Below are 23896 nucleotides of genomic sequence, written 5' to 3'. Positions count from 1 at the left end.
ACCCATCTCGGCCTCCCAAGTGCTGGGATTACAGGTCTGAGCCACTGCCCCCAGCTGAAAAACTGATTTTAAAGTGCACGGGGCCGGGTGCAGTGGCTTATGCCTGGAATCCCAGCGTTTTGGGAGGCTAATGCAGGTGGATCACCTGAGGTCAGATCAAGACCAGCCTGGCCAACAAGGTGAAACCCCATCTCTACTAAAAATACAAAAATTAGCTGAATGTGGTGGCGGGCGCCTATAATCCCAGCTACTCAGGAGGTTGAGGCAGGAGAATTGATTGAACTCGGGACATGGAGGTTGCAGTGAGCCAAGGTCATGCCACTGCACTGTAGCCTGGGTGACAGAGTCAGATCCTGTCTCAAAAAAAGAAAAAATTACATGTTAATATTTTTTTCAAATAAATTTCTTCTCTTTTTCTTTTTGAGACAGTTTCACTATTGTTGCCCAGGCTGGAGTGCAGTGGCACAATCTCAGCTCACTGCAACCTCCACCTCCCAGGTTCAAGCAGTTTTCCTGCCTCAGTCTCCCAAGTAGCTGGAACTAGGGGTGTGCCACCAGGCCTGGTTTATTTATTTCTTAATTTTTTATTTTTTGAGACAGAGTTTCGCTCTTGTTACCCAGGCTTGAGTGCAATGGCGCAATCTCGGCTCATCGCAAACTCCGTCTCCTGGGTTCAAGCAGTTCTCCTGCCTCAACCTCCTGAGTAGCTGGGACCATAGGTGTGTGCCACCATGCCCAGCTAATTTTTGTATTTTTAGTAGAGACAGGGTTTCACCATGTTGACCGGGATGGTCTCGATCTTTTGACCTCGTGATCCACCCGTCTCGGCCTCCCAAAGTGCTGGGATTACAGGCGTGAGCCACCGCACCCGGCCTCGGTTTATTTATTTATTTTTGTATTTTTAGTAGAGATGGAATTTCACCATGTTAGCCAGGATGGTCTCTATCTCCTGACTTCGTGATCCACCCGCCTCGTCGTCCCAAAGTGCTGGGATTATAAGCACCAGCCACCTCACCCGGCCTAATTTTGTATTTTCAGTAGAGTTTCTCCACGTTGGTCAGGCTGGTGTCGAACTCCCAACGTCAGGTGATCCGCCCGCCTCAGCCTCCCAAAGTGCAGAGACTACAGGCGTGAGCCACCTGGCCTGGCTGAAATACGTCGTTTTTTATTTTTTTTTATTTATTTTTATATTTTTTTTAAAGACGGGGTTTCACCATGTTGGTCAGGCTGATCTTGAACTCCCGACCTCAGGTGATCTGCCCGCCTTGGCCTCCGAAGTTGAAATACGTTTTTTTTTTTTTTTTTTTTTTTTTGAGACGGAGTTTTGCTCTTGTTACCCAGGCTGGAGTGCAATGGCGCGATCTCGGCTCACTGCAACCTCCGCCTCCTGGGTTCAGGCAATTCTCCTGCCTCAGCCTCCCGAGTAGCTGGGATTACAGGCACGCGCCACCATGCCCAGCTAATTTTTGTGTTTTTAGTAGAGACGGGGTTTCACCATGTTGACCAGGATGGTCTCGATCTCTTCACCTCATGATCCACCCGCCTCGGCCTCCCAAAGTGCTGGGATTACAGGCGTGAGCCACCGCGCCCGGCCCTGAAATGCGTTTTTTAAACGGGGTGGGTGGCACTGTTTTTCAAGTTTCTATAAGTCTCTTGAACATCTGGCTTCATAGAGGACAACAGGGATGGCCCGTCAGCTCCATTACAAAAGAGTGTTTTGGCCTCGACAAAGATTGAGGGCAAATGGCCTACCTGGGATGTGAGCCCAGGAAGTACTCAAGGGGCATGGAGATGGGGAGCGGCCTGCGGGGAGGAATGAACGGGGAAATTACAGCTCCAGGCCCCAGGAGGTCAGTCCTTCTGAGGATCTGGCTCAAGTTGTCTTCTGTGGGTGAGGGAGCTGGGGTATTTATACTCCAACTCCCCTGCAAATGGGATGGGGGTTGGGGAGGCTCGGCTTCGCCCTCAGGTGGAGGGCACGGATGCTGGAGCTCGTGTATCGTATGTTTGTGTGTACGTGCATCTGTGTGAGTGCATGTTTCTGCTTTATTACACGCTGAATTTTGTGCTCCCCCACGTCCATATGTTCATACCCTAAACCCCACAACCTCAGAATGTGACTTTGCTTGGAAATCTGGTCATTGAAGGTGGAATGATACAGTTAAGATAACTTCATTCCGGAGTATGGTGGGCACTGATCCAATGTGACTGGTCTCCTTTATATAAAAGGGGAAATGTGAAACGTGGCCTGAGCCCAGTGTCTCACGTCTGTAATTCCCACAATTTGGGAGGCTGAGGCAGGAGGATCACTTGAGCTCAGGAGTTCAAGACCATCCTGGGCAACATAGTGAGACTCTGTCTCTACAAAAAAAATTAGCCGGGCGCGGTGGCTCAAGCCTGTAATCCCAGCACTTTGGGAGGCTGAGGTGGGTGGATCACGAGGTCAAGAGATCGAGACCATCCTGGTCAACATGGTGAAACCCCGTCTCTACTAATACAAAAAATTAGCTGGGCATGGTGGCGCGTGCCTGTAATCCCAGCTACTCAGGAGGCTGAGGCAGGAGAATTGCCTGAACCCAGGAGGCGGAGGTTGCGGTGAGCCAAGATCGTGCCATTGCACTCCAGCCTGGGTAACAAGAGTGAAACTCTGTCTCAAAAAAAAATAATAATTAAAATTAGCCAGGCATGGTGGCATGTGCCTGTAGTCCCAACTACTCAGGAGGCTGAGGTGGGAGGATTGCTTGAAACCATTTTGAAACTAGCCTGGGCAACATAGCAAGATCTTATCTCCACAAAAATACAGGACTTAGCTGGGCATGGTGGCACATGCCTGCAGTCCCAACTATTCAGGAGGCTGAGGTGGGAGGATTGCTTAAGCCCAGGTGGTTGAGGCTGCCGTGAGCTGTTGGGGGGCCACTGCACTTCAGCCTGGGTGCCGGAGCGAGAACCTGTCTCAAAAAAAAAAGGCCAGGTGTGGTGGCTCACGCCTGTAATCCCAGCACTTTGGGACACTGAGGCAGGTGGATCATCTGAGGTCAGGAGTTCCAGACCAGCCTGGCCAACATGGTGAAACCCTGTCTCTACTAAAAATACACAAAATTAGCCAGGTGGGTGCCTGTAATCCCAACTACTCAGGAGGCTGAGATGGGAGAATCATTTGAACCCGGGAGGTGGAGGTTGCAGTGAGCCAAGATCATGCCACTGCACTCCAGCCTGGCTGACAGAGCAAGACTCTGACTCAAAAAAAAAAGGGCCGGGCGCGGTGGCTCACCTGTAATCCAAGCACTTTGGAGGCCAAGGCGGGCAGATCACCTGAGGTCAGGAGTTCAAGACCAGCCTGACCAACATGGTGAAACCTCATCTTAAAAAAAAAAAAAGGCCGGGCGCGGTGGCTCAAGCCTGTAATCCCAGCACTTTGGGAGGCCGAGGCGGGTGGATCACGAGGTCAAGAGATCGAGACCATCCTGGTCAACATGGTGAAACCCCGTCTCTACTAATACAAAAAATTAGCTGGGCATGGTGGCGCGTGCCTGTAATCCCAGCTACTCAGGAGGCTGAGGCAGGAGAATTGCCTGAACCCAGGAGGCGGAGGTTGCGGTGAGCCGAGATCGCGCCATTGCACTCCAGCCTGGGTAACGAGCGAAACTCCGTCTCAAAAAAAAAAAAAAAAAAAAAAAAAAAGAAATTTGGACACAGACACATACAGAACACAGCGTGGTGAAGCTTCCGCAAGCCAAGAACGCGGGCCACCACCAGGAGCCAGAGAGGCCTGAGACAGAGTCCCCTCGGCCGCAGAAGGATCCAGTCCCGCCCACACCTTCCTCTGGGACTTGCGGCCCCAGAACCAGAATGAGCAGATGTTTGCGCCGCTGATCCGTGTTTGCATGCGGGTGTGCGTTTACATGTTCAGGAGTGACAGGTGCTGCAGGGTACAGACTGGGACCCCAGCCTCTGCTGCGCGTCCTAAATACCACGGCCCTCTTTCTGCAAACTGTCGCCCCAGTCTCTTCCCTGTCTTCCCTGGGGTTGTCGACCCCGCCGTCCTCCGCTCGGCCGCCAGAGGGCGCCAGTCGGACGGGCCCTGCCCTGGCTCCCCGGACTTCAGGTTCTAATAGAAACTCTATTGCTTTTGGGAAAAGCAGAAAAAAAAAAAAAAAGGAACTTTAGCAGAGGCGACCGCACCCGCTCCACCCACCCACCCACCCGGGCCTGTCCCCGCAAAGCACCCCTGAAGTTCCTCACTCAGGTGCTGAGGGACCATGTCCCATCCCATTGTGCAATCCTTTCTCTTTTTTTTTGAGAAGGAGTCTCACTCTGTCTTCCAGGCTGGAGTGTAGTGGTGCAATCTCGACTCACTGCAACCTCTGCCTCCTGGGTTCAAGCGGTTCTCCTGCCTCAGCCTCCGCAGTAGCTGGGACTACAGGCGTGCACCACCACGCCCGGCTAATTAGTAGAGACGGAGTTTCACCATCTTGGCCAGGCTGGTCTTGAACTCTTGACATCATGATCTACCTGCCTCGGCCTCCCAAAGTGGTGGGATTACAGGCAAGAGCCATCACACCTTATTTATTTATTTATTTTTATTTTTTATTTTTTTTAAAGACGGGGTTTCACCATGTTGGTCAGGCTGGTCTTGAACTCCCGACCTCGGGTGATCCGCCCGCCTTGGCCTCCAAAGTGCTTGGATTACAGGCGTGAGCCACCACGCCCGGCCTGTTTATTTATTTATTTATTGAGATGGAGTCTGGCTCTGTTGCTCAGGCTGGAGTGCAGTGGTGTGATCTCGGCTCACTGCAACCTCCGCCTCCCAGGTTCAAGCGATTCTCCTGCCTCAGCCTCCTCAGTAGCTGGGATTACAGGCGCCTTCCACCATGCCCGGCTAATTTTTGTAGAGTCGGGGTTCACCATGTTGGCCAAGCTGGTCTTGAACTCCTGACCTTATGAGATCCACCCACTTCAGCCTCCCAAAGTGCTGGGGTGACAGGTGTGAGTCACCGTGCCCAACCCCACTGTGCAGTCATTTCTGTGTTCCCGTATTCCTCCTTGGAGACTCAAGACCCTCTGTCTGCCCACCCAGCCCCTGGTGAAAAGCTGGGCAAATGAAGGAATGAATGACAGCAGAAATCATCGTGGAGCCAGTTTTTGCAGACGGGGAAACTGCCCTGCCGGGATCTCACAGAATAGCACAGCAGATCTGTCAGCCTTAGAGCCACTGCTGTCCTGCCCAAGGGCAGCTAGTGCTCTCTTTTTGCCCTGTCTCTGAGATCCCCTGGTGACCCCCTCCTCGATGCCCGCCTTCCCCGAGCAGCTCTGTTCTGCCCAGCCGAGCTGTGTCCGGCTACCTCATGTGAAGCTGACTGTCCCTGCCCTGAGACCCCGTGCTGCATTGTGTCCCCAGAAATGGCTCTGCAGGACACCCTCGCCCCCCAGTGTGGATTCAACGTCACGTCTGTCTTACTGTGGCCTCTGGTCCTCCCAGGGGAAAGCGTGGTCGCTGCTTGGCTAGATGGAAACAGGGTGTCCAGGACGGGTGCGGTGGCTCACACCTGTGATCCCAGCACTTTGGGAGGCTGAGGCCGGTGGATCACCTGAGGTCAGGAGTTTAAGACCAGCCTGGTCAGCATGGTGAAACCCGGTTTCTATTAAAATACAAAAATTAGCCAGGTGTTGTGGCGGGCGCCTGTAATCCCAGCTGCTCAAGAGGCTGAGGCAGAAGACTCACTTGAACTCGGGAGGTGGAAGTTACAGTGAGCCGAGATCGAGCCACTGCACTCCAGCCTGGGCAAAAAGCTCGGGGTGGGGTGGGGGGAAACATGGGGAGGGCCACGCCTGCCTCTGGACAAGGTGCAGCCAGCATGATGTGGCACCTCTCTGAGTGACCATGTCCCCTTCAGGGTCACAGGGCAGCAGGGGCATGGCTGTGGCCCCCATGGCCGCTGCCTCTGGTGGGGGGCTCCCAGGGTGGGTGTCACTCACAAGAGTGACTGTCTGTGATGGCTTCATTGGGCCGGGCCTTCCAGGCTCCCTCTCCATCTCCCACTGAGCTCCGAGCCTGGAGCCAGGCCTGGGGGCTGCAGGGACACTTCCTCAGCCCTCTGGCTTCAGCTGCAACCCAGCGGGATCTCGCCCCCCGGGGCCTGCACTGGGGGCTGGGGCCTGGGAGATTGAGGGAGGGAGGGGGAGGGAGGAAGGGAGAGGGAGGGAGGGGGAGGGAGGGGGAGGAAGATCCTTGGTGCCTCACTCCTCCCTCTACAGGATGGCCTGTCCATGGGTTCCCTCTCTGCACCCTGTCCTCCACCTGCAGCCCCCCACTGTTGCCAACCCCAGGGCTGTGTCATCCCGAGTTGGCACCCCTCACCCTGCCTACGCCTCCACAAACCCCACAGCTAAATCCTTCTTCCAAGCAAGGGAGCCGGTGTCTTCCAACAGCAATTTAGGAGGGCGAATGTGATACGTCTGCTATGTTTCAAGATTTCCCAGCATGAACACACAATGCCAAGCTTTTTTGTTGCTGTTCTTGTTGCTGAGAGGGAGTCTCGGTCTGTTGCCCAGGCTGGAGTGCAGTGTCACAATCTGGGCTCACTGCAACCTCTGCCTCCCAGGTTAAAGCCATTCTCTTGCCTCAGCCTTTCAAGTAGCTGAGATCAAAGGTGTGCACTGCCTCGTCCGACTGGAGTCTTGCTCTTTTGCCCAGGGCAATGGTGCGTTCTTGGCTCACTACAACCTCCACCTCCTGGATTCAAGCGATTATTCTGCCTCAGCCTCCTGAGTAGCTGGGACTACAGGCGCCTGCCACCATGCCCAGCTAATTTTTTGTATTTTACCTGAGACAGGGTTTCACCATGTTGGCCAGGCTGGTCTTGAACTCCTGACCTCATGATCCACCCGCCTTGGCCTCCCAAAGTGCTGGGATTACAGGTGTGAGCCACTATACCCGGCCTATTTTTTATTTTTTGAGACAGAGTCTCACTCTGTTGCCCAGGCTGGAGTGCAGTGGCACGATCTCAGCTCATTGCAACCTCCGCCTCCCAGGATCAAGCAATTCTCCGCCTCACCTTCCCGAGTGGCTGGGATTACAGGCACCTGGCACCACACCCAGCTAATTTTTTCTTCCTTTTCTTTCTTTCTTTTTTTTTTTTTTTAAGACGGAGTTTTGCTCTTGTTGCCCAGGCTGAAGTGCAATGGCACGATCTCAGCTCACCACAACCTCCGCCTCCCAGGTTAAGGCAATTCTCCTGCCTCACCCTCCGGAGTAGCTGGGATTACAGGAACGCACCACCACGCCCGGCTAATTTTTGTACTTTTAGTAGAGATGGAGTTTCCCCATGTTGGTCAGGCTGGTCTAGAACTTCCCACCTGAGGTGATCCACCTGTCTTGGTCTCCCAAGGTGTTGGGATTACAGGTGTGAACCACCACGCCTGGCCACACCCAGCTAATTTTTGTGTTTTTAGTTGAGACAGAGTTTTGCCAGTTTGGCCAGGCTGGCCAACATGATGAAACCCCGTCTCTACTAAAAATACAAAAATTATCTGGGAATGGTGGGTGCCTGTAATCCCAGCTACTTGGGAGGTTGAGGCAGGAGAAGTGCTCAAATCCAGGAGGCAGAGGCTGTAGTGAGCCGAGATGACGCCACCGCGCTCCGGTCTGGGTGACAAGAGCAAAACTTCGTCTACAGAAAAAAAATAAAAATAAAAGAGGCCGGGCGCGGTGGCTCACGCCTATAATCCCAGCACTTTGGGAGGCCGAGGCGGGTGGATCACAAGGTCAAGAGATCGAGACCATCCTGGTCAACATGGTGAAACCCCGTCTCTACTAAAAATACAAAAAAAAAAAAAAAAATTAGCTGGGCATGCTGGTGCGTGCCTGTAGTCCCAGCTACTCGGGAGGCTGAGGCAGGAGAATTGCTTGAACCCAGGAGGCGGAGGTTGCAGTGAGCCGAGATTGCGCCATTGCACTCCAGTCTGGGTAACAACAGCGAAACTCCATCTCTAAATAAATAAATAAATAAACAAAAGAAAGCTCTGGAATGATCTGAAATGGGGAAACAGAAAAAAGTTGTAGAATCAGGCTGGGTGTGGTGGCTCACACCTGTAAACCCAGCGCTTTGGGAGGCTTAGGCAGGTGGATCACCTGAGGTTATGAGTTCGAGACCAGCCTGGGCAACATGACAACATTGGCAGACATCACCAATCAAACAATGAATGATGTTTGTCCTGCCCTTCTTTCTCCTGTGCACAGGGTAGGCATCACCAATTAATCAGTGAAGGATGTCTGTCCTGCCTCCCTTCCTCTTATGCACAGGGTAGGCATCACCAATCAACCAACGATGCCCACACAGCTTCCCTCCCCTGCACTAGGCAGACATCACCAATCAATCAATGAATGATGTTTGTCCTGCCCTTCTTCCTCCTGTGCACAGGGTAGGCATCACCAATCAACCAACGATGCCCACACTGCTTCCCTCCCCTGCACTAGGCAGACATCACCAATCAATCAATGAATGATGTTTGTCCTGCCCTTCTTCCTCCTGTGCACAGGGTAGGCATCACCAATCAACCAACGATAGGCATCACCAATCAACCAGCGATGCCCAGACTGCTTCCCTCCCCTGCACAAGGCAGACATCACCAATCAATCAAGCAGCACCAGGAGGAAAGCAGTTTGGCAGTTCAATCTGTGTTCAACTCTGTCCTTTTGTAGATGAGGCTGAGGCCCGGGGACCTGCTCAAGGGCAGCCACAGGGCAGATCCCTCCTCCCCTCCCTGGGAATTAGCATTGTCTCTGGTTGCTGGAGCAAATTCAGGAAAATCGCAAGGTCATGTCCATTTTCAGCCCAGGGCATGAGTCACTGGATCTCTGCTGTCCAGGGCTAGACCAGGAGATGATGGCCAGGACTGTCCCCTCGCAGGGAGGCCACTGAGGCTGGCGGGGCCAGGACTGGGCGCGGAGCCACCCCAGGCGGGAAAGCCCTTTGTAACTGGAGCTGCTCTGAATACAGCAGCCAGGTCCCGAGTCCCAGACAGCTGTTGTCATCTGCTCTGCTCCTTCCCCTTTCTGGCACCCACTCTTCCTGCTGTGGGGGGCCTGGCCCACCTGACTCCTGTGTTCCCAAGGGGCCACCCCTCATGGAACCTGGCCTTGTGGTCACCAGGATGTGGCCTAACCCAGCACTGGCCAGTCATCCAGGAAGGGCCTGTGCCAGACAATAAGAGACTTTCCTAGGATTTCTTTCTTTCTTTTTTTTTTTTTTTTTTGAGACAGAGTCTCGCTCTGTCGCCACGCGCCAGGCTGGAGTGCAGTGGTGTGATCTCGGCTCACTGTAACCTCTGCCTCCCGTGTTCAAGTAATTCTCCTGCCTCAGCCTCCTGAGTAGCTGGGATTACAGGCACACGCCACCACACCCAGCTAATTTTTGTATTTTTAGTAGAGACGGGGTTTCACCATGTTGGCCAGGATGGTCTCGATCTCTTGACCTCGTGATCCGCCCGCCTTGGCCTCCCAAAGTGCTGGGATTACAGGGGTGAGCCACCATGCCTGGTCCTTTCCTAGGATTTTATAAGGATCCTGAGAGAAAGGAGCTCTGTTTCTTTCGGGGTTGCTAAACTAAGCCACACCTTCTGCCAAGGACAGAGGAAGCTTGTAGTGAAACAATGAAGCCAAGGCACAGAGACGGAGAGACAAGGAGAGGGAGAGAGAGACAGAGAGGAGAGATACAGAGGGAGAGAGAGAGAGAGAGGGAAAGGTAGAGACAGAGAAAGATGTGGGGAGGGAGACAGAGATGGAGAGATGATAGAGACAGATGAAGAGATGATAGAGACAGAGATGGAGAGATAGAGACAGAGATGGAGAGACAGATGGAGAGATAGAGACAGATGGAGAGACAGAGATGGAGAGATAGAGACAGAGATGGAGAGATAGAGATGGAGAGACAGAGATGGAGACAAATGGAGAGACGGAGACAGATATGGAGAGATAGAGACAGAGAGAGATGGAGAGATAGAGAGAGATGAGAGATAGAGACAGATGGAGAGAAAGGAAGAGAGAGAGACAAAGAGAGATGGAGAAGGAGGGAGAGGGAAAGGCAGGGACAGAGAGAGGTGGGAGGTAGAGACAGAGACAGAGAGATGGAGAGAGAGACAGAGGGAGATATAGAGAGGGAGAGGATGACAGAGATGAGACACAGTGGAGACAAAGGGAGAGACACAGAGATAGGGAGAGATAGAGAGGAAGAGAAAGGGAGAGACACAAAGAGACAGCCTGAGAGACAGAGAGACAGAGACACAGTGATAGAGAGACAGAGGAAGGAAGAGACATAAAGAGACAGAGCCAGGGAGAGGCAGAGACATAGAAAGAATAGTGAGCACTCCAGCCTGGACAAGAGAGCAAGGCTCCATCTCAAAAAAAAGAGAGACAGAGAGACAGATAAAGAGACAGACAGAGAGAGAGAGAGACTCGAGGAGAAGGAGAAAGGCCACAGGCACTGAGCCTGGGCCGCCCCTGGATGCAGCCATGCCTGAAGGCGGCCTCGCCCGACAGGTGAGTTTCACAGCGCCGCACACGTGACGGGCTGCACCTGTGCATTAGCGCGTGCGCGATGAGGCCCAGCTGCTGTCACGAATCGGCCGCCTGGCTCAGAGGCTCCGGCACCGTGGACATTTACTTCTTGCTCCAAGCCGGCGACCCAGGCAGCTCCGTGGGACCCACTCCACGAGGTGAACTCAGCACTCAGGGTCCCTCCCTGTCCGGGCTCCATGGCCCCCTAGGGCCCCGTGTGCTTCTCCTCCTGGGGTCGGACGGCGAATGGAGGCCCAGGGTGAACGGCAGGAGGAAGACACAGGGCGGCAGCACGAGCCCGAGGCGCCTCAGCGACCCGACCTAGCTCTGCTTCCTGCGATGCCCGAGTCGGGCTGCTGCAGCCCTGCCCCCAGCTCCTGACCCTCCAGCCAACTGGCCTCAGAGTGAGTGGCTCCGAGAAGGCCACAGGGCTGTGGGGACACCTGCAGCTGTCACACGTGCCAGGACCACAAGGTAAGCCAAAGGAGAGAAGCTTCCAGAAGGCTCTCCAGAGGCAGCGACCCCGAGGCTGGGCCTTCAAGGATGAATGGGGCTAGAGTGGGAGGGGGGCCTTCCTGGCAGAGGGTGTGGGGGTGTCGGGCTAGTGGCATCTCTAACAAAATCCCACTGGTGACGCAGCTTAGGCACCACAGAAATTTATTTCTCACAGCTCTGGAGAGGCCAGAGGTTCAACACCAAGGTGTGGGCAGCTTTGGTGTCTGCTGAGGGGCCTGTTTGGTTTTTTTTGTGTGTGTGAGGCTGGGGTGAAGTGGCACGATCCCGCCTCGCTGCCGCCTTCGCCTCCCAGGTTCAAGGAATCACCTGCCTCAGCCTTCTGAGTAGCTGGGATTACAGGCACCTGCCACCACGGCCAGCCAATTTTTGTATTTTAGTAAAGACGGGCTGGTCTCGAACTCCTGATCTCGTGATCCACCCGCCTCGGACTCCCAAAGTGCTGCGATGCCAGGCGTGGGCCGCCGCACCCAGCCCCTTCCTTTCTTTCTAGAGACGAGGTTTTGCTGTGTTGCTCAGCCGGAGTGCAGATGCAATCACGGTGCGCTACAACCTCAGCCTCCTGAGCTCGAGCAGTCCTCGTGGAGCGGCTGGGACTGCAGGCGCGTGTCACCACGCCCCGCTGATTTTTAAATTATTTGTAGAGATGAATTCTCATTTTGGGTTCTTAGCCTCACTAAGGCTGATCTCGGACACCTGGCCTAACAGGAGCCTCCCACCTTGGCTTCCTTCAATGCTAGGATTGCAAATGTGAGCGCCTCGTACGTGAGTATAGGAATAGAACAGAAGGGGGCGCTTCCTCCCTTTCGCTCTCCAAAACCTACAGCTGTTTGCGATTTTCTGGGAGGCTGGATGGTTGTTTTTCTCTCTAGAGGAGCGGACAACTTGTTATCCTTACAATGTTCCTATTTGGTTAAGACATCAAAGGGTGCCAGGTGCGTTGGCTCACACCTGTAATCCCAGCACTTTGGGAGGCCAAAGCAGGTGGACAGCTTGAGCTTCGGAGTTTGAGACCAGCCTGGGCAACATAGCAAAACCCTCTCTCTACAAAAAATAAAAAAAATTAGCTGGGCTGGCTGGGCTTGGTGGCTCACGCCTGTAATCTCAGCACTTTGGGTGGCCGAGGCGGGCAGATCACGACGTCAGGAGATCGAGACCATCCTGGCCAACATGGTAAAACCCTGTCTCTACTAAAAATACAAAAAATAAAAATAAATAAAAAATAGCTGGCCGTGGTGGTGCGTGCCTGTACTCCCAGCTGCTCGGGAGGCTGACACAGGAGAATCGCTTGAACCCGGAGGGTGAGGTTGCAGTGAGGCGAGATTTCGCCACTGCACTCCAGCTTGGCCACAGAGCAAGACTCCGACTCTGTCTCAAAAAAAAAAAAAAAAAAATTAGCCTGGCATGGTGGTGCGTGTCTGAGATCCCAGCCACTCGGGAGTCTTAGATGAGAAGATTGCTTGAGCCCAGGGAGGTAGAGGCTGCAGTGAGCTGAGATGGTGCCACTGCACTCCAGCCTGGGTGACAAAGACCCTGTCTCAAAAAAAGACCCCCAAGGGGGCTGTTCCCACCCACCTCCCAGCTGTCCCCAATGATGTCCTCATGATTACAGCTGAAATGAATCAGGAACACGTGGCCCACATTAGAAGTGAGTTAAAAATGAGAAAGCAAGGTTGGCTACAGTGGCTCACGCCTGTAATCCCAGCACTCTGGGAGGCCGAGGCAGGTGGATCACTGAGGTCAGGAGTTCAAGACCAGCCTGGTCAACATGGTGAAACCCTATCTCTACTAAAAATACAAAAAGTAGACAGGTGCGGTGGCATGCGCTTGTAATCCCAGCTACTCACGAGACTGAGGCAGGAGAATCGCTTGAACCTGGGAGAGGGAGGTTGCAGTGAACCGAGATCATGCCACTGCTCTCCAGCCAGGCGACAGAGTGAGACTCTCTCTCAAAAAAGAAAAAAGCCAAACAGCATGACAGGCTATTTGCTTTTTCAAAGATCCCAAGTGAGCCTGGGCAAGGTGGCTCACGCCTGTAATTGCAACACTTCAGGAGGCCAAGGCGGGTGGATCACGAGGTCAGGAGTTCGAGGCCAGCCTGGATAACATGGCGAAATGCAGTCTCTGCTAAAATACAAAAATTAGCCAAGTGTGGTTGCAGGTACCTGTAATCCCAGCTACTTGGGAGGCTGAGCCAGGAGAATTGCTTGAACCTAGGAGGCAGAGGTTTTAGTGAGCTGAGATTCCACTCGTCTCAAAAGAAAGAAAAAAAGATCCCAAATGAAATCGATTTATTTATTTGAGGCTGAAAGTCCCATGCTGACAATTTTGCATTCATTCATTCGTGAATTCCCATGACATACCTGTGGGGGCCATCATCCCAAATTTACACACAAAGATGAGAAGGCCAGAGAGGGTGAGTGAGCTTCCCACAGTCACACAGCTTCTGGCTAGCACAGCCCCAGCCTGGCCTCACTGTGTGCATTGTTTCAGTTACACCCTTTTACAGGGACACAGCCGGAACTCACCATTAAGGTACACATACCAGGCCAGGCTGACGCCTGTAATCCCAGCACTTTGGGAGGCCAAGGCAGGCAGATCACGAGGTCAGAAGTTGGAGACCAGCCTGACAAACATGGAGAAACCCCGTCTCTACAAAAAATACAAAATTAACCGGGTGTGTGGGCGCACGCCTGTAATCCCAGCTACTCGGGAGGCTGAGGCAGGAGAATCGCTTGAACCCGGGAGGCGGATGTTGCGGTGAGCCAAGATCGTGCCACTGCACTCCAGCCTGGGCAACGAGAGCAAAACTCTGTCTCAAAAAAAAAAAAAGTACACAAACCTGAGATCCCCATGCTCCGAACCCGAGACAGGGCACGAGTGCTTGAAAGCAGGTGTTCCTGAAGGTTGAGAATGGGAGAGAAGCCAAGGGGTGCAGTGGCTCACGCCAGTAATCCCAGCACTGTGGGAGGCCAAAGTGGGCGGATCACCCGAAGTGAGGAGATCGAGACCAGCCTGGCCAACATGGTGAAATCCCGTCTCTACTAAAAATATGAAAGTAAGCCAGGCCTGGTGGTGCTCGTGTTTAGTCCCAGCTACTCCGGAGGCTGAGGCAGAATCGCTTGAACCTGGGAGGTGGAGGTTGCAGTGAGCCGAGATTGTACCACTGCACTCCAGCGTGGGTGACAAGACTGAAACTCTGTCTCAAAAAAAAGAATGGGAGAGAAGCCAAGGGGTGCAGTGGCTCACGCCTGTAATCCCAGCATTTTGGGAGGCCAAGGTGGGAGGATCACTTGAGGCTAGGAGTTCGAGACCAGCATAGGCAACATAGCAAGATCCTCATCTTTATTTTTTATTTTTTATTTTTTTTGAGACGGAGTTTCGCTGTTGTTACCCAGGCTGGAGTGCAATGGCGCGATCTCGGCTCACCGCAACCCCCGCCTCCTGGGTTCAGGCAATTCTCCTGCCTCAGCCTCCCGAGTAGCTGGGATTACAGGCACGCGCCACCATGCCCAGCTAATTTTTTGTATTTTTAGTGGAGACGGGGTTTCACCGTGTTGACCGGGATGGTCTCGATCTCTTGACCTTGTGATCCACCCGCCTCGGCCTCCCAAAGTGCTGGGATTACAGGTGTGAGCCACCGCGCCTGGCCGATCCCCATCTTTATAAAAAATTTAAAAATTAGACAGTTAGCGGGCCGGGCGCGGTGGCTCACGCCTGTAATCCCAGCACTTTGGGAGGCCGAGGCGGGTGGACCACGAGGTCAAGAGATCGAGACCATCCCGGTCAACACGGTGAAACCCCGTCTCTACTAAAAATACAAAAAATTAGCTGGGCATGGTGGCGTGTGCCTGTAATCCCAGCTACTGGGGAGGCTGAGGCAGGAGAATTGCCTGAACCCAGGAGGCGGGGGTTGCGGTGAGCCGAGATCGCGCCATTGCACTCCAGCCTGGGTAACAAGAGCGAAACTCCGTCTCAAAAAAAAAAAAAAAAATTAGACCGTTGTGGTGTTCACCTGTAGTACCAGCTCCTTGGGAGGCTGAGGTAGGAGGATCACTTGAGCCTGGGAGGTCGAGGCTGCAGTGAGTCATGATTGTAGCCCCCCTGCACTCCAGCCAGGCAAGAGTGAGACCCTGTCTCAGAAACAGAAGAGTGGGAGAGGAGAGGGGAGTCTCAGGAACCAGAACCTGGGCTCTGAGAATTCCGGGAGGTCTGTGGCGTTGATGCATTCATTCATTCACTCACCACATACGGCTGCCGCATTTAGACTGAGTGCCTACTGTGTGCCAGCCCTTTTGCTGGGTCCTACAGGCCTGGCTGGAGGAGACTGACATGAAATAGACGCACTGCTTCACAGTGTGGATCCGGACAGAGGGAACCCTGAGGTAGGGCAAAGGATAGCAGGGGTGGTTGCCAGAGCTTCTCCAAGGAGTCGCACTCCACGTGAGGCTGTCGGAGCACAGGGGCGCAGGGAGGACTGCCTGCCTCTCACATTGCCGCAAGACAACATGCACCATGCATCTCCCAGAGCTCAGTGCAGCCCGTACAGCGCTGCCATTCCGCCTTCCCATTCCGGTAGATTTCTCCTCCCTTTTTCTTTGCATTCCTGTCTGGCTCGAATGCCGCAGGACTGTCATAGGAGATGAAATCTTCCTCCCAATCTTAGCACATCTAGCTTAGCCTTTAGGGTTCGGTCTTCCCTCACCAGCCAGCCAGAGAAGGTGTCTTTCCCTCAGGCACTGTGCCACATACCATCGTGTTGGGTTTTGTTTGTTTGTTTTGAGATGGGAGTCTGGCTCTGTCGCCAGGCTGGAGTGCAATAGCACCATCTTAGCTCACTGCAACCTCCACCTCCCGGGTTCAGGTGATTCTCCTGCCTCAGCCTCCAGAGTAGCTGGGACTAAAGACGTGCACCACCAAGCCCGGCTTACTTTTGTATTTTAGTAGAGACAGGGTTTCGCCACGTCGGCCAGGCTGATCTCGAATTCCTGACTTCAGGTGATCTGCCTGCCTCAGCCTCCTGAAGTAGTGGGATTACAGGCATGAGCCACCGTGCCCGTCCTGATCACAGCTTCTTACAGCCTCAACCTCCCCGGGCTCAAGCAATCCTTCTGCCTCAGCGCCCCAATCAGCTGGGACTGCAGATGCATGCCACTACGCCCATTTTTTGTATTTTTTGTAGAGACAGGGTTTTGCCATGTTGCCTGGGCTGGTCTCGAACTCCTGGGCTGAAGTGATCCACTTGCCAAAGCCTCCCAAAGTACTGGGATTTCATTTAATATTACTATTTTAAGACAGTCTTGCTCTGTCAGGCAGGCTAGAGTGCAGTGTTACAATCACAGCCCACTGCAGCCTCGATCTCCTGGGCTCAAGCAATCCTCCTGGCTCAGCCTCCCAAGTAGCTGGGGCCACGGGGATGCACCACCACACCCTAATTGTATTTTTTGTAGAGATAGGGTCTCACTCTGTTGCTCAGGCTGGTCTTGACCTCCTGGGCTCAACCGAGTGTCCTCCTGCCTCAGCCTCCCGAAGTGCTGGGATTACACCGTGCCCGCCCTACATCCTACCTTGTAACATCATCTGAAATCATCAGAGGGCTGTCTCCTCCCCCTAGGACCAAGGACTCCCTGGGAAACGATGCCAAGAGTTTAGCTCACTGTTCTATTCTCAGAGCCACTGACAGGCACTTAATACATGTTTGAATGAATGCGTCTCCTCGGACTTTAAAAATGCCCCACCAGGAGGTGCGTGGGGGATGTGGGGAGGCCGGGAACCATTTCTGCAGCTGCTGGTTTCCTTCCAGGCCCTGTCATGGGGCGGAACAGGGCCTCCCTGTGCGGGGCCTGGGCCTGTGGGGTCCCCTCCCCATGTTTCTTGCCCGGTGCAGGCGGGAGGCAGGCAGCGCACGGGCAGGGAGCGGGCTCCACGCGCAGAGCCGCATGCGTGGCATGGCAGGCCCCGCAGTGCACTTGACCCGCTGTCGGCCGCGGGCCCGGGGCCGCCCACGCCACCGCTGCTGTACCCCTGGACACGGAGCAGTTATTCTAGAACTGTTTTCCCCTCCTGGCCCAGGAAAGCCAGATGGAAAACCCTCTTGCCCTTAATCAGCTCATTTCCTGGCCGGGCGCCCGCACCTTCCAGCGCCTGCCCCGGAAACCCCGCAGCCCCGCGCGCACAGACCGTCGTCTCGCCGCGCCTCGCCCGCCACCGCCCCACGCAGGCAACGCCCCGCGGCGCCGCCCGCCCGTGACGTCAGGTGGCGAGACCGTGACGTCACACACGCGGCGCGGCGGGGCGGGGCGGTGCCAGGGCGACCAGCCACGCGTCGCCATGGCAACGGCGGGTGGGGCGGTGCGGGCGGCAGAAGCCCCACCCCCAGGAGGGTGTGGAAACCTCTCGACGCCTTTCCCGCTTGCGCGCGCCCCCGCGGCCGAGCGCTTTCGGTGTTCCCCGCGGGCAGCGGTCCGGCGGTCCCGGAGCGGCCGCAAAGCGCGGTGGCCGTCGTGCGGCGCCACCCGCTGTCGCAAAGCGGCGCGAGTGACGCCCTGCCTGGCGTTGGCCCCTCCCCGCGCTGTGACGTCGGCGGCGCGCGCCCCTGGCGCCCTGGCCGCGGCTGCGCAGTGAGGCGCGTATGGCCGCCGCCCCCCGCTGGCAGACGCTGGCGGCGTAAGGCGCGCGGGCCCCGGAGCGGGCGCGGCGGAGCGCGGCGAGCCCGGCGCCTCCCGCCCCGAACATGCGGAGGCCGGCCCAGGCGGCGCGGGAGCCGGAGCGGGGGCCCGAGCGGGCGCCGGAGCCGGAGCGCGAGCGGGCGCGGGGCCCGGAGCGGGGGTCCTCGCCGCGCTGCTGAGCCCGGGCCGGCCGCCCAGACGCTGCCCACGGGCCCGGCCACAGCGGAGCCAAGGTAACAACGAGTGCGCCCGGCCCTCGGCGCCCCCAATGACCCCCGGCGCCCCCGCCCCCACACTGGGTCCATTGCCCCCTGCGTTCCGGACCCCATCGCCCACCCCGTCTAACAGCCCTCCACGCTGAGCCCCACACTCAGGGCCCCACCGCCGCAACACCCCTCTGACCCTGCACTCGGGACCCCAGCGCCCCCCACTCCGCCCACGCCACGCTCAGGACCTCCGGAGGTAGCTCCACGCTGATCTCCACACTCAGGACTCCACCGCCCCAGTGACCCTCACACTCCAGACCCTGCCCCCGCGGCCCCAGTCACCCCCACTCTGCGACCCGGTGACTGCCGTCCTCCAACTCTCCTGCCCTTTGCTGAGCCTTTAGCCCCCACCCCACCTCCTGCTTTCTTCCCCCACCCGGTGCTCGAGCCCACCGCCCACTCACCCGTATCCCTCACACCTCCCGCGTTTTGGTCTCGATGCCCCTGCCCACCTGGCCCCGTCGCTACCTCCTGCCGTGGCCTGGCCCCTCCCCACGCAGCTGTGCCCCCCTCCACACTTTGTAGTCCTGACGCTCTTGAGGGGGAGAGCAGAGGAGTGCTGGGGGGAGGAAGGGGTCCGATCCTCGGGGACCTGTTGCGGCACTGCCCGGGAACTCCCGGCTGGGCTCGCTGCCCCCTCCCCCTTCCGCTCTGGCTACCGGCTTTGTTTTCCGGAAACGCACGGATCTGGGAGGGAGGGTGAGATGTCTGAGCGGGGCCTGCGGTGGTCACGCCGATCCCCGATCCCTGCGCGGCTCCTCTCTTCCAACTTTCTTGGGGGAAGACTTTCCTGTTGGGGGGCGTGGGGGCTGAGAAGGCATTCGGGGACTGTTGTGTCCTGAGCCAGAATGGCTCTGGGACAGCTGGTTCTTATTCCTGTGGCCTCCGGATGGCATTGTTTGCAGGAAACGGCCGGAGGGTTGTCTGTGTAGGTGGAGTCCAGCATCTTCTCCCCCGCTGCACTCCACCGTGCGTCCCAGGGCTCCGGGGCTGTCCACACGTCCATCTGGTGGGGCTCTGCCTTCCAGGGTCTGCCTCTCCACCCCAGGACGTGTAGGAGCCTCGCTGGTGTTTCCTGGGAGTGGGAGCTGATCCGGAAGGTACAAAGGTTCCCGTCTTGGGGGAAAACCCAGTTATGCCGTGGAAAGGCGCTCGGATTAGGGAGGGGGCTGGGGGGTGGCAGCTGGGGATGGAAGTACCCGGGCTCCTCTGCCCTGCACAGCCCAGCCCGGCCTGGGGTGCCTCTGGGCAGAGGACAGACTTTGCCAGGGCCCCCAGGTTCCGAAGGGGGAAGTTTGCGGTTGTCACCGGCGAAGCTTGTTTTCTTTTTCCCTGTGTCTCCACCACCAGAACAAAACGCGCTGGGCTGGGCTGGGCCCGGCCGTGCCTACTGATGAGTTTCCCAGGCAGGCAGCCCCCGGGAGTGTGTGCAGGCACGCGCACGCTTGCCTTGACGTCTCCAGGGCCCAGAGTGTTTTGCTCAGCCCCCCACAGTGAGCTCTGAGAGCCGCTCCTTCACAGATGGGAGGGGATGGGAGGCCTGCATGCCGGGTAGCCGGGTTTGGGGTGGGGTCCCAGTGGGAGGGCCAGGTCCAGGGGCTGAGAGGCCAGCTGTGTGTCCTGCAGGACCCTGCCGCAGGCAGGTAGGATGAGATGTGGGAGGAGCTGGCTGTACTCCCTCCACCCCCGTGGGAGGCGAAACCTCGGCGGTCCTCTGAATTGACTGTGCCCGCTGTGCAGTCGGCCCTCCTTGTGTGTAAAGGGGCTTCCTGTCTGATTTCCCTCCTCTCTGGTTCCTCTAAAGAGGCTACGGGACCAGCGCCTCGTTTCCCGGGCTCTGGGCCGGTCTGAGAGGCCATGCCATTTGTAGAATGACCCGCCATGGTGCAGCGCTTTGTGCAGACAAGTTCCGTGGGATTGCTGATTTTGGTTTCCTCTTTTCTTCTCCTCCTCCTCTTTAATGATACAGTAATTACTCTGGGTTACAAAGGAAGTAGGTGAGGGTTTTTAATTGAAAGTCTCCCTGTTGCTCATCCCAGGCTTCAGGGAAGTAGTACTCCAGCCATTAATTTGGGGATTTGGGGCAGTCCCGTGGTGTGGCAGTCGGGGGGCGGGCACTGTGTTTGTGGGGGGGGGGTCAATGCATATCTGAGAGGCAGGCCCCCCACCAGACACGTCTGCAGAGCCACTGGGAGGGATGGAAGCTGAACTTGGGGACAGTCGGTGTTGCCGAGGGCGTCTGGAGAGGGGGATCCTGTTGCGGGTTTGGCTTCGTCTCTTTTCTGCATCTCCACGGAGCTGCCCCAGGCCCCCAGGGGCTCATAGTCCATCAAGGCCTTGAACAAGGCCTGGCAGAGGGCAGGTGGTGGCTGCAGGCAGCGCTGTGGGTGCTTTTGGGGCCGAGTGCTGGGCACAGCCTGGCAGGGGCTGTGGGCCTTGGGTGGCGGTGGGCAGGCCAGCCTGCGGGGCTGTCTTTCCCTGAACCCGGAGGGAACACAGAGTCCATGTGAAGGTGGTCCTGGCCCGAGTCCCGGTGAGTGTGCTGGTGGCGGCGGCGGGCGGCCGTGGGCTTCGTCCTAGGTCAGCCTTGAGTCCCGTGTCCAGCTAGGGCTCGTGCTGGATTGAGCATCAAGCGTGCCGGGTCTGCCTCTCTATCCCGCCGTCTGTGAGTGCTCCCCGGCAGCCACGTGAGAGAACCCGTCGGTGCCTGCACAGCCGGGGTTTGGCTGGAGCCGGCAGGAGGCCTGCGGTAGGGAGGCTCCAGGTCTCCGGCTCCGAGTCGGCCTTTTCCTCATTCGGGAGCTCTCATGGGACCAGTGCTGTGGGGCTTCCCAGAGGTGGGTGGAGCATCCATTTTACAGATGAGGAAGTCGAGGCCTACCTGGCCTGCTTGGGTAGAGGGGAAGCTGCATCTCCCAAGGGCTGACTCCCACGCCCGTGCGCCTCTTGTCACCCACCGTGCCAGTGGGAGCAGTGGCAGTGAGGGGCGATGGCCCTGCAGCCAGAGGGTGTGCCTCACCACTCTCCTATCCTCTGAGTGCCGGCTCTGGATGCAGGTGACCGTGCCGCCCGTGACTGGCGCGTGGGTGCAGCTGTCTGCTGGGTTGGTCTGTCCAGGAGCTCGACTGGCCTGGCTGGGTGGGGCACCCCGTTGTGCTCCCTCAGCGAGGACTCATGGGGAGCCGGGACCACCAGAACAGCGTACCCAGCGCGCTGCAGGCAGCCCTGCCTGGCTCCTGGCCTCCTCACAAGCTCCCCTCTGGCAGGGGGGGCCCAGTGTGCCTCCTCCCCTGGGCCAGCCCACCTGTGGTGGGGCAGGGACCGCCAGTACCCCAGTATTGCCTGCCCTTTTTCTGTCCCATCACCACCTACATCATAGCGAGGGCATAGGACAAGGCAGGACATACCCCAGCTGGCCAGTGTGAGCCGGCCATCGCCCAGGCACTGTCCTGAAGCCCTGCTGGGTTCTGAGTCCTCCAGGATCCACAACCCCTTCTCCCCCTGCCCAGAGTCCCTGGCCGCCACCGCTGCTTGGGGCCCTGTGCCAGCCTATGCCTGTAAGATGCTGGGACGCCCTCTGCAGGGGCACCCTGAGCTCCATGCTGGGCCCACAGGGAGCCGCTTCTCAGGTCCCTCCGCAGCCCCTCCCCCACTAAGGCGGCCCTGGCCCCGGAGCACTGACTGCTCAGGGCACATGCCTCAGGTGTGGGGCTGTCTCTTGCTCAGAGCCTCTAGTGTGTCTCCCGCACAGGGAATCGGGGCAGCCCCTTGCCCGCCCTGTCCAGGGCCCCTCCTGTCACCCCCAGCTGTGTTCCTGGGGCGGCCCAGAGGCTTCCCTGCACCACGAGGCCCAAGACAGTTTCAGGTCACATCACGTTGAAAACAGGCAGCTCTGGCCGGACGCGATGGCTCACGCCTGTAATCCCAACACTTTGGGAGGCTGAGGCGGGTGGATCACCTGAGGTCAGGAGTTCAAAACTAGCCTGGCAAACATGGTGAAACCCTTTCTCTACTAAAAATACAAACATTAGCTGGGTGTGGTGGCATGCGCCTGTAATTCCAGCTACTCAGGAGGCTGAGGCAGGAGAATCACTTGAACCTGGAAGGCAGAGGTTGCAGTGAGCCGAGATTGCGCCACTGCCCTCCAGCCTGGGTGATAGCGAGACTTTGTCTCAAAAAAAAATCCCAGGAAACAGCCAGCTGTCCCTTGATCCACATCTGCTGTACTTCTGGCTGCGCTGGGGTAGAGCCTTGGCCTCCCTGGAGAGGGCATGGGGTAAGGACCGAGGCTGTCGGTCATGAGTGGGACAGGCAGCCCAGGAGTCCCCCAGGGGAGTGGGACGAGACATGCTGCTGTGGCTGTTGCGACCCATGGGGCGTGACTCTTGTCACGGCAGACTCCATCCAGATGCAGAGGCCACACGCGTGCTCCCGGAAGAGGTGGGAAGCACGTCCCTGGGCCTGTCCCGGGAGGTCACTCCCACCCCACACCTGTGGGGGCAGCTGCCTCGCCTCCGCGTCTCAGGCCCCTCAGAGGAGCGGGTGCAGGTGAGGACGGCAGGAGGAAAGATGGCGTGAGGCTTGGGGTCCCGGGCCAGGCCAGGCCCATCGCTATTTACTGATTTTTTTTAGATAGAATCTCACTCTGTCACCCAGGCTGGAGTGCAGTGGCGCGATCTCAGCTCACGGCAACCTCCACCTCCCAGGTTCACGCAATTCTTCCACATCGGCCTCCTGAGTAGCTGGGATCACAGGTACCTGCCACCATGTCCGGCTAGGTTTTGTATTTTTAGTGCAGACTGGGTTTTGCCGTGTTGTCCAAGCTGGTCTTGAACACCGGGCCTCCCGAGTAGCTGGGAAGACAGGCGTGAACCACCGCGCCCGACCCTGTCGCTACTTAAAAGGCAGAGAAGATCCAAGAGACTTTTTCGTTGTTACCAGCGATTTTCCGTTGATGCGTAATTGTCCTTGGAGCCTTGAAAAAAGTTGTGCTTAAAGGTAATCCCTCAGTTTTCCAGAAACTTCCCCCTCCGGAATGAGGCATCCAAGTTCTGTCTGGACCGTTGGAGAGTCCCCACCCGGGAGGCTGACAGCCAGTCCTCCTGCCTTGGCCGCGCTGCTGTGGGCGGTGTGGCCCATGGGGCCCGGCCTCCTTAGGGGCCTTGTTTCCCAGGTGACCCCTGGATGCTCTTGTGGCCTGCGGTGACCTCTGCCCTTCCCCATGTGACCCCTGTCCACAGGGAAGATGGCAAGTGTGCGAGGCCTTGTCCCATCCCAGCGGCCGTGCCCCTCTGGGTTTTCTGCTCCAGTGGTCCTGGGGCAGACGCCCAGGCTCTCCCTTCGGACACTTACTGGGATGGGAACCTGGGGCAGCGCACGGGGCCAGCGTGAGGACAGGGAGGGGACCGCATGTGCCTCTGAGTGGCTGGGTGTGCCTTTGAGTTCCTGAGGGTGAGTGTTTGGAGGGGGATCCAGTCGGGGCCTGGAGCCTGTACGTAGGCTGGGCCAGGGTTTGTGGCTGCAGGGGTTGTGTGTGTGTGTGTGTGTGTGTGTGTGTGTGTGTGCTGGGGTCTGCACAGGTGTTTGCGCCATGTCATCACACTAGTCAGGCCTGGCGGCTGTGGGGGTCATACAGATGCGTGCATGTGTGTGTGTGCGCGTGTGCTGGGGTCTGCACAGGTGTGTGTGTGTGCTGTGCCATCACGCCAGTCAGGCCGGGCGGCTGTGGGGGTCATACAGATGCGTGCATGTGTGTGTGCGCGCGTGTGTGCTGGGGTCTGCACAGGTGTGTGTGTGCCGTGCCATCCCGCTAGTCTTGCCTGTAAACCTTGGAGAGGGGCGTTGTGTTGGGGCTCGTGGTGTGTGTGTGGGGCTCGATGCCTGAATCCTGGGTG

The 23896-nt window shown here is 57.1% G+C and overlaps 1 protein-coding gene across 4 annotated transcripts in view; it reads left to right on the top strand.

The window, feature by feature from the left end:
* Positions 1–17721: 17721 nt before the first annotated feature.
* Positions 17722–23896, top strand: part of CSNK1G2 (casein kinase 1 gamma 2) — a 38281-nt gene continuing 32106 nt past the window's right edge. For 2 of the 4 annotated variants that reach the window (XM_064371229.1, XM_021676697.2), the window contains exon 1: positions 18855–19102. The gene's annotated coding sequence lies outside the window, so the exon portion shown is untranslated. Of the gene's footprint in view, positions 17970–18854; positions 19103–23896 lie in introns of those variants that run through there. The other 2 variants (XM_021676699.2, XM_064371230.1) reach the window with 2 other exon arrangements.

Source organism: Aotus nancymaae, unplaced genomic scaffold, assembly GCF_030222135.1.
Source record: "Aotus nancymaae isolate 86718 unplaced genomic scaffold, 86718_ANA_hifiasm-v0.15.2.pri h1tg000124l, whole genome shotgun sequence".
Lineage (NCBI taxonomy): Eukaryota > Metazoa > Chordata > Mammalia > Primates > Aotidae > Aotus > Aotus nancymaae.
Note: the sequence above shows the minus strand (reverse complement) of the source record. Positions and strands in the feature narration are given on the sequence as shown.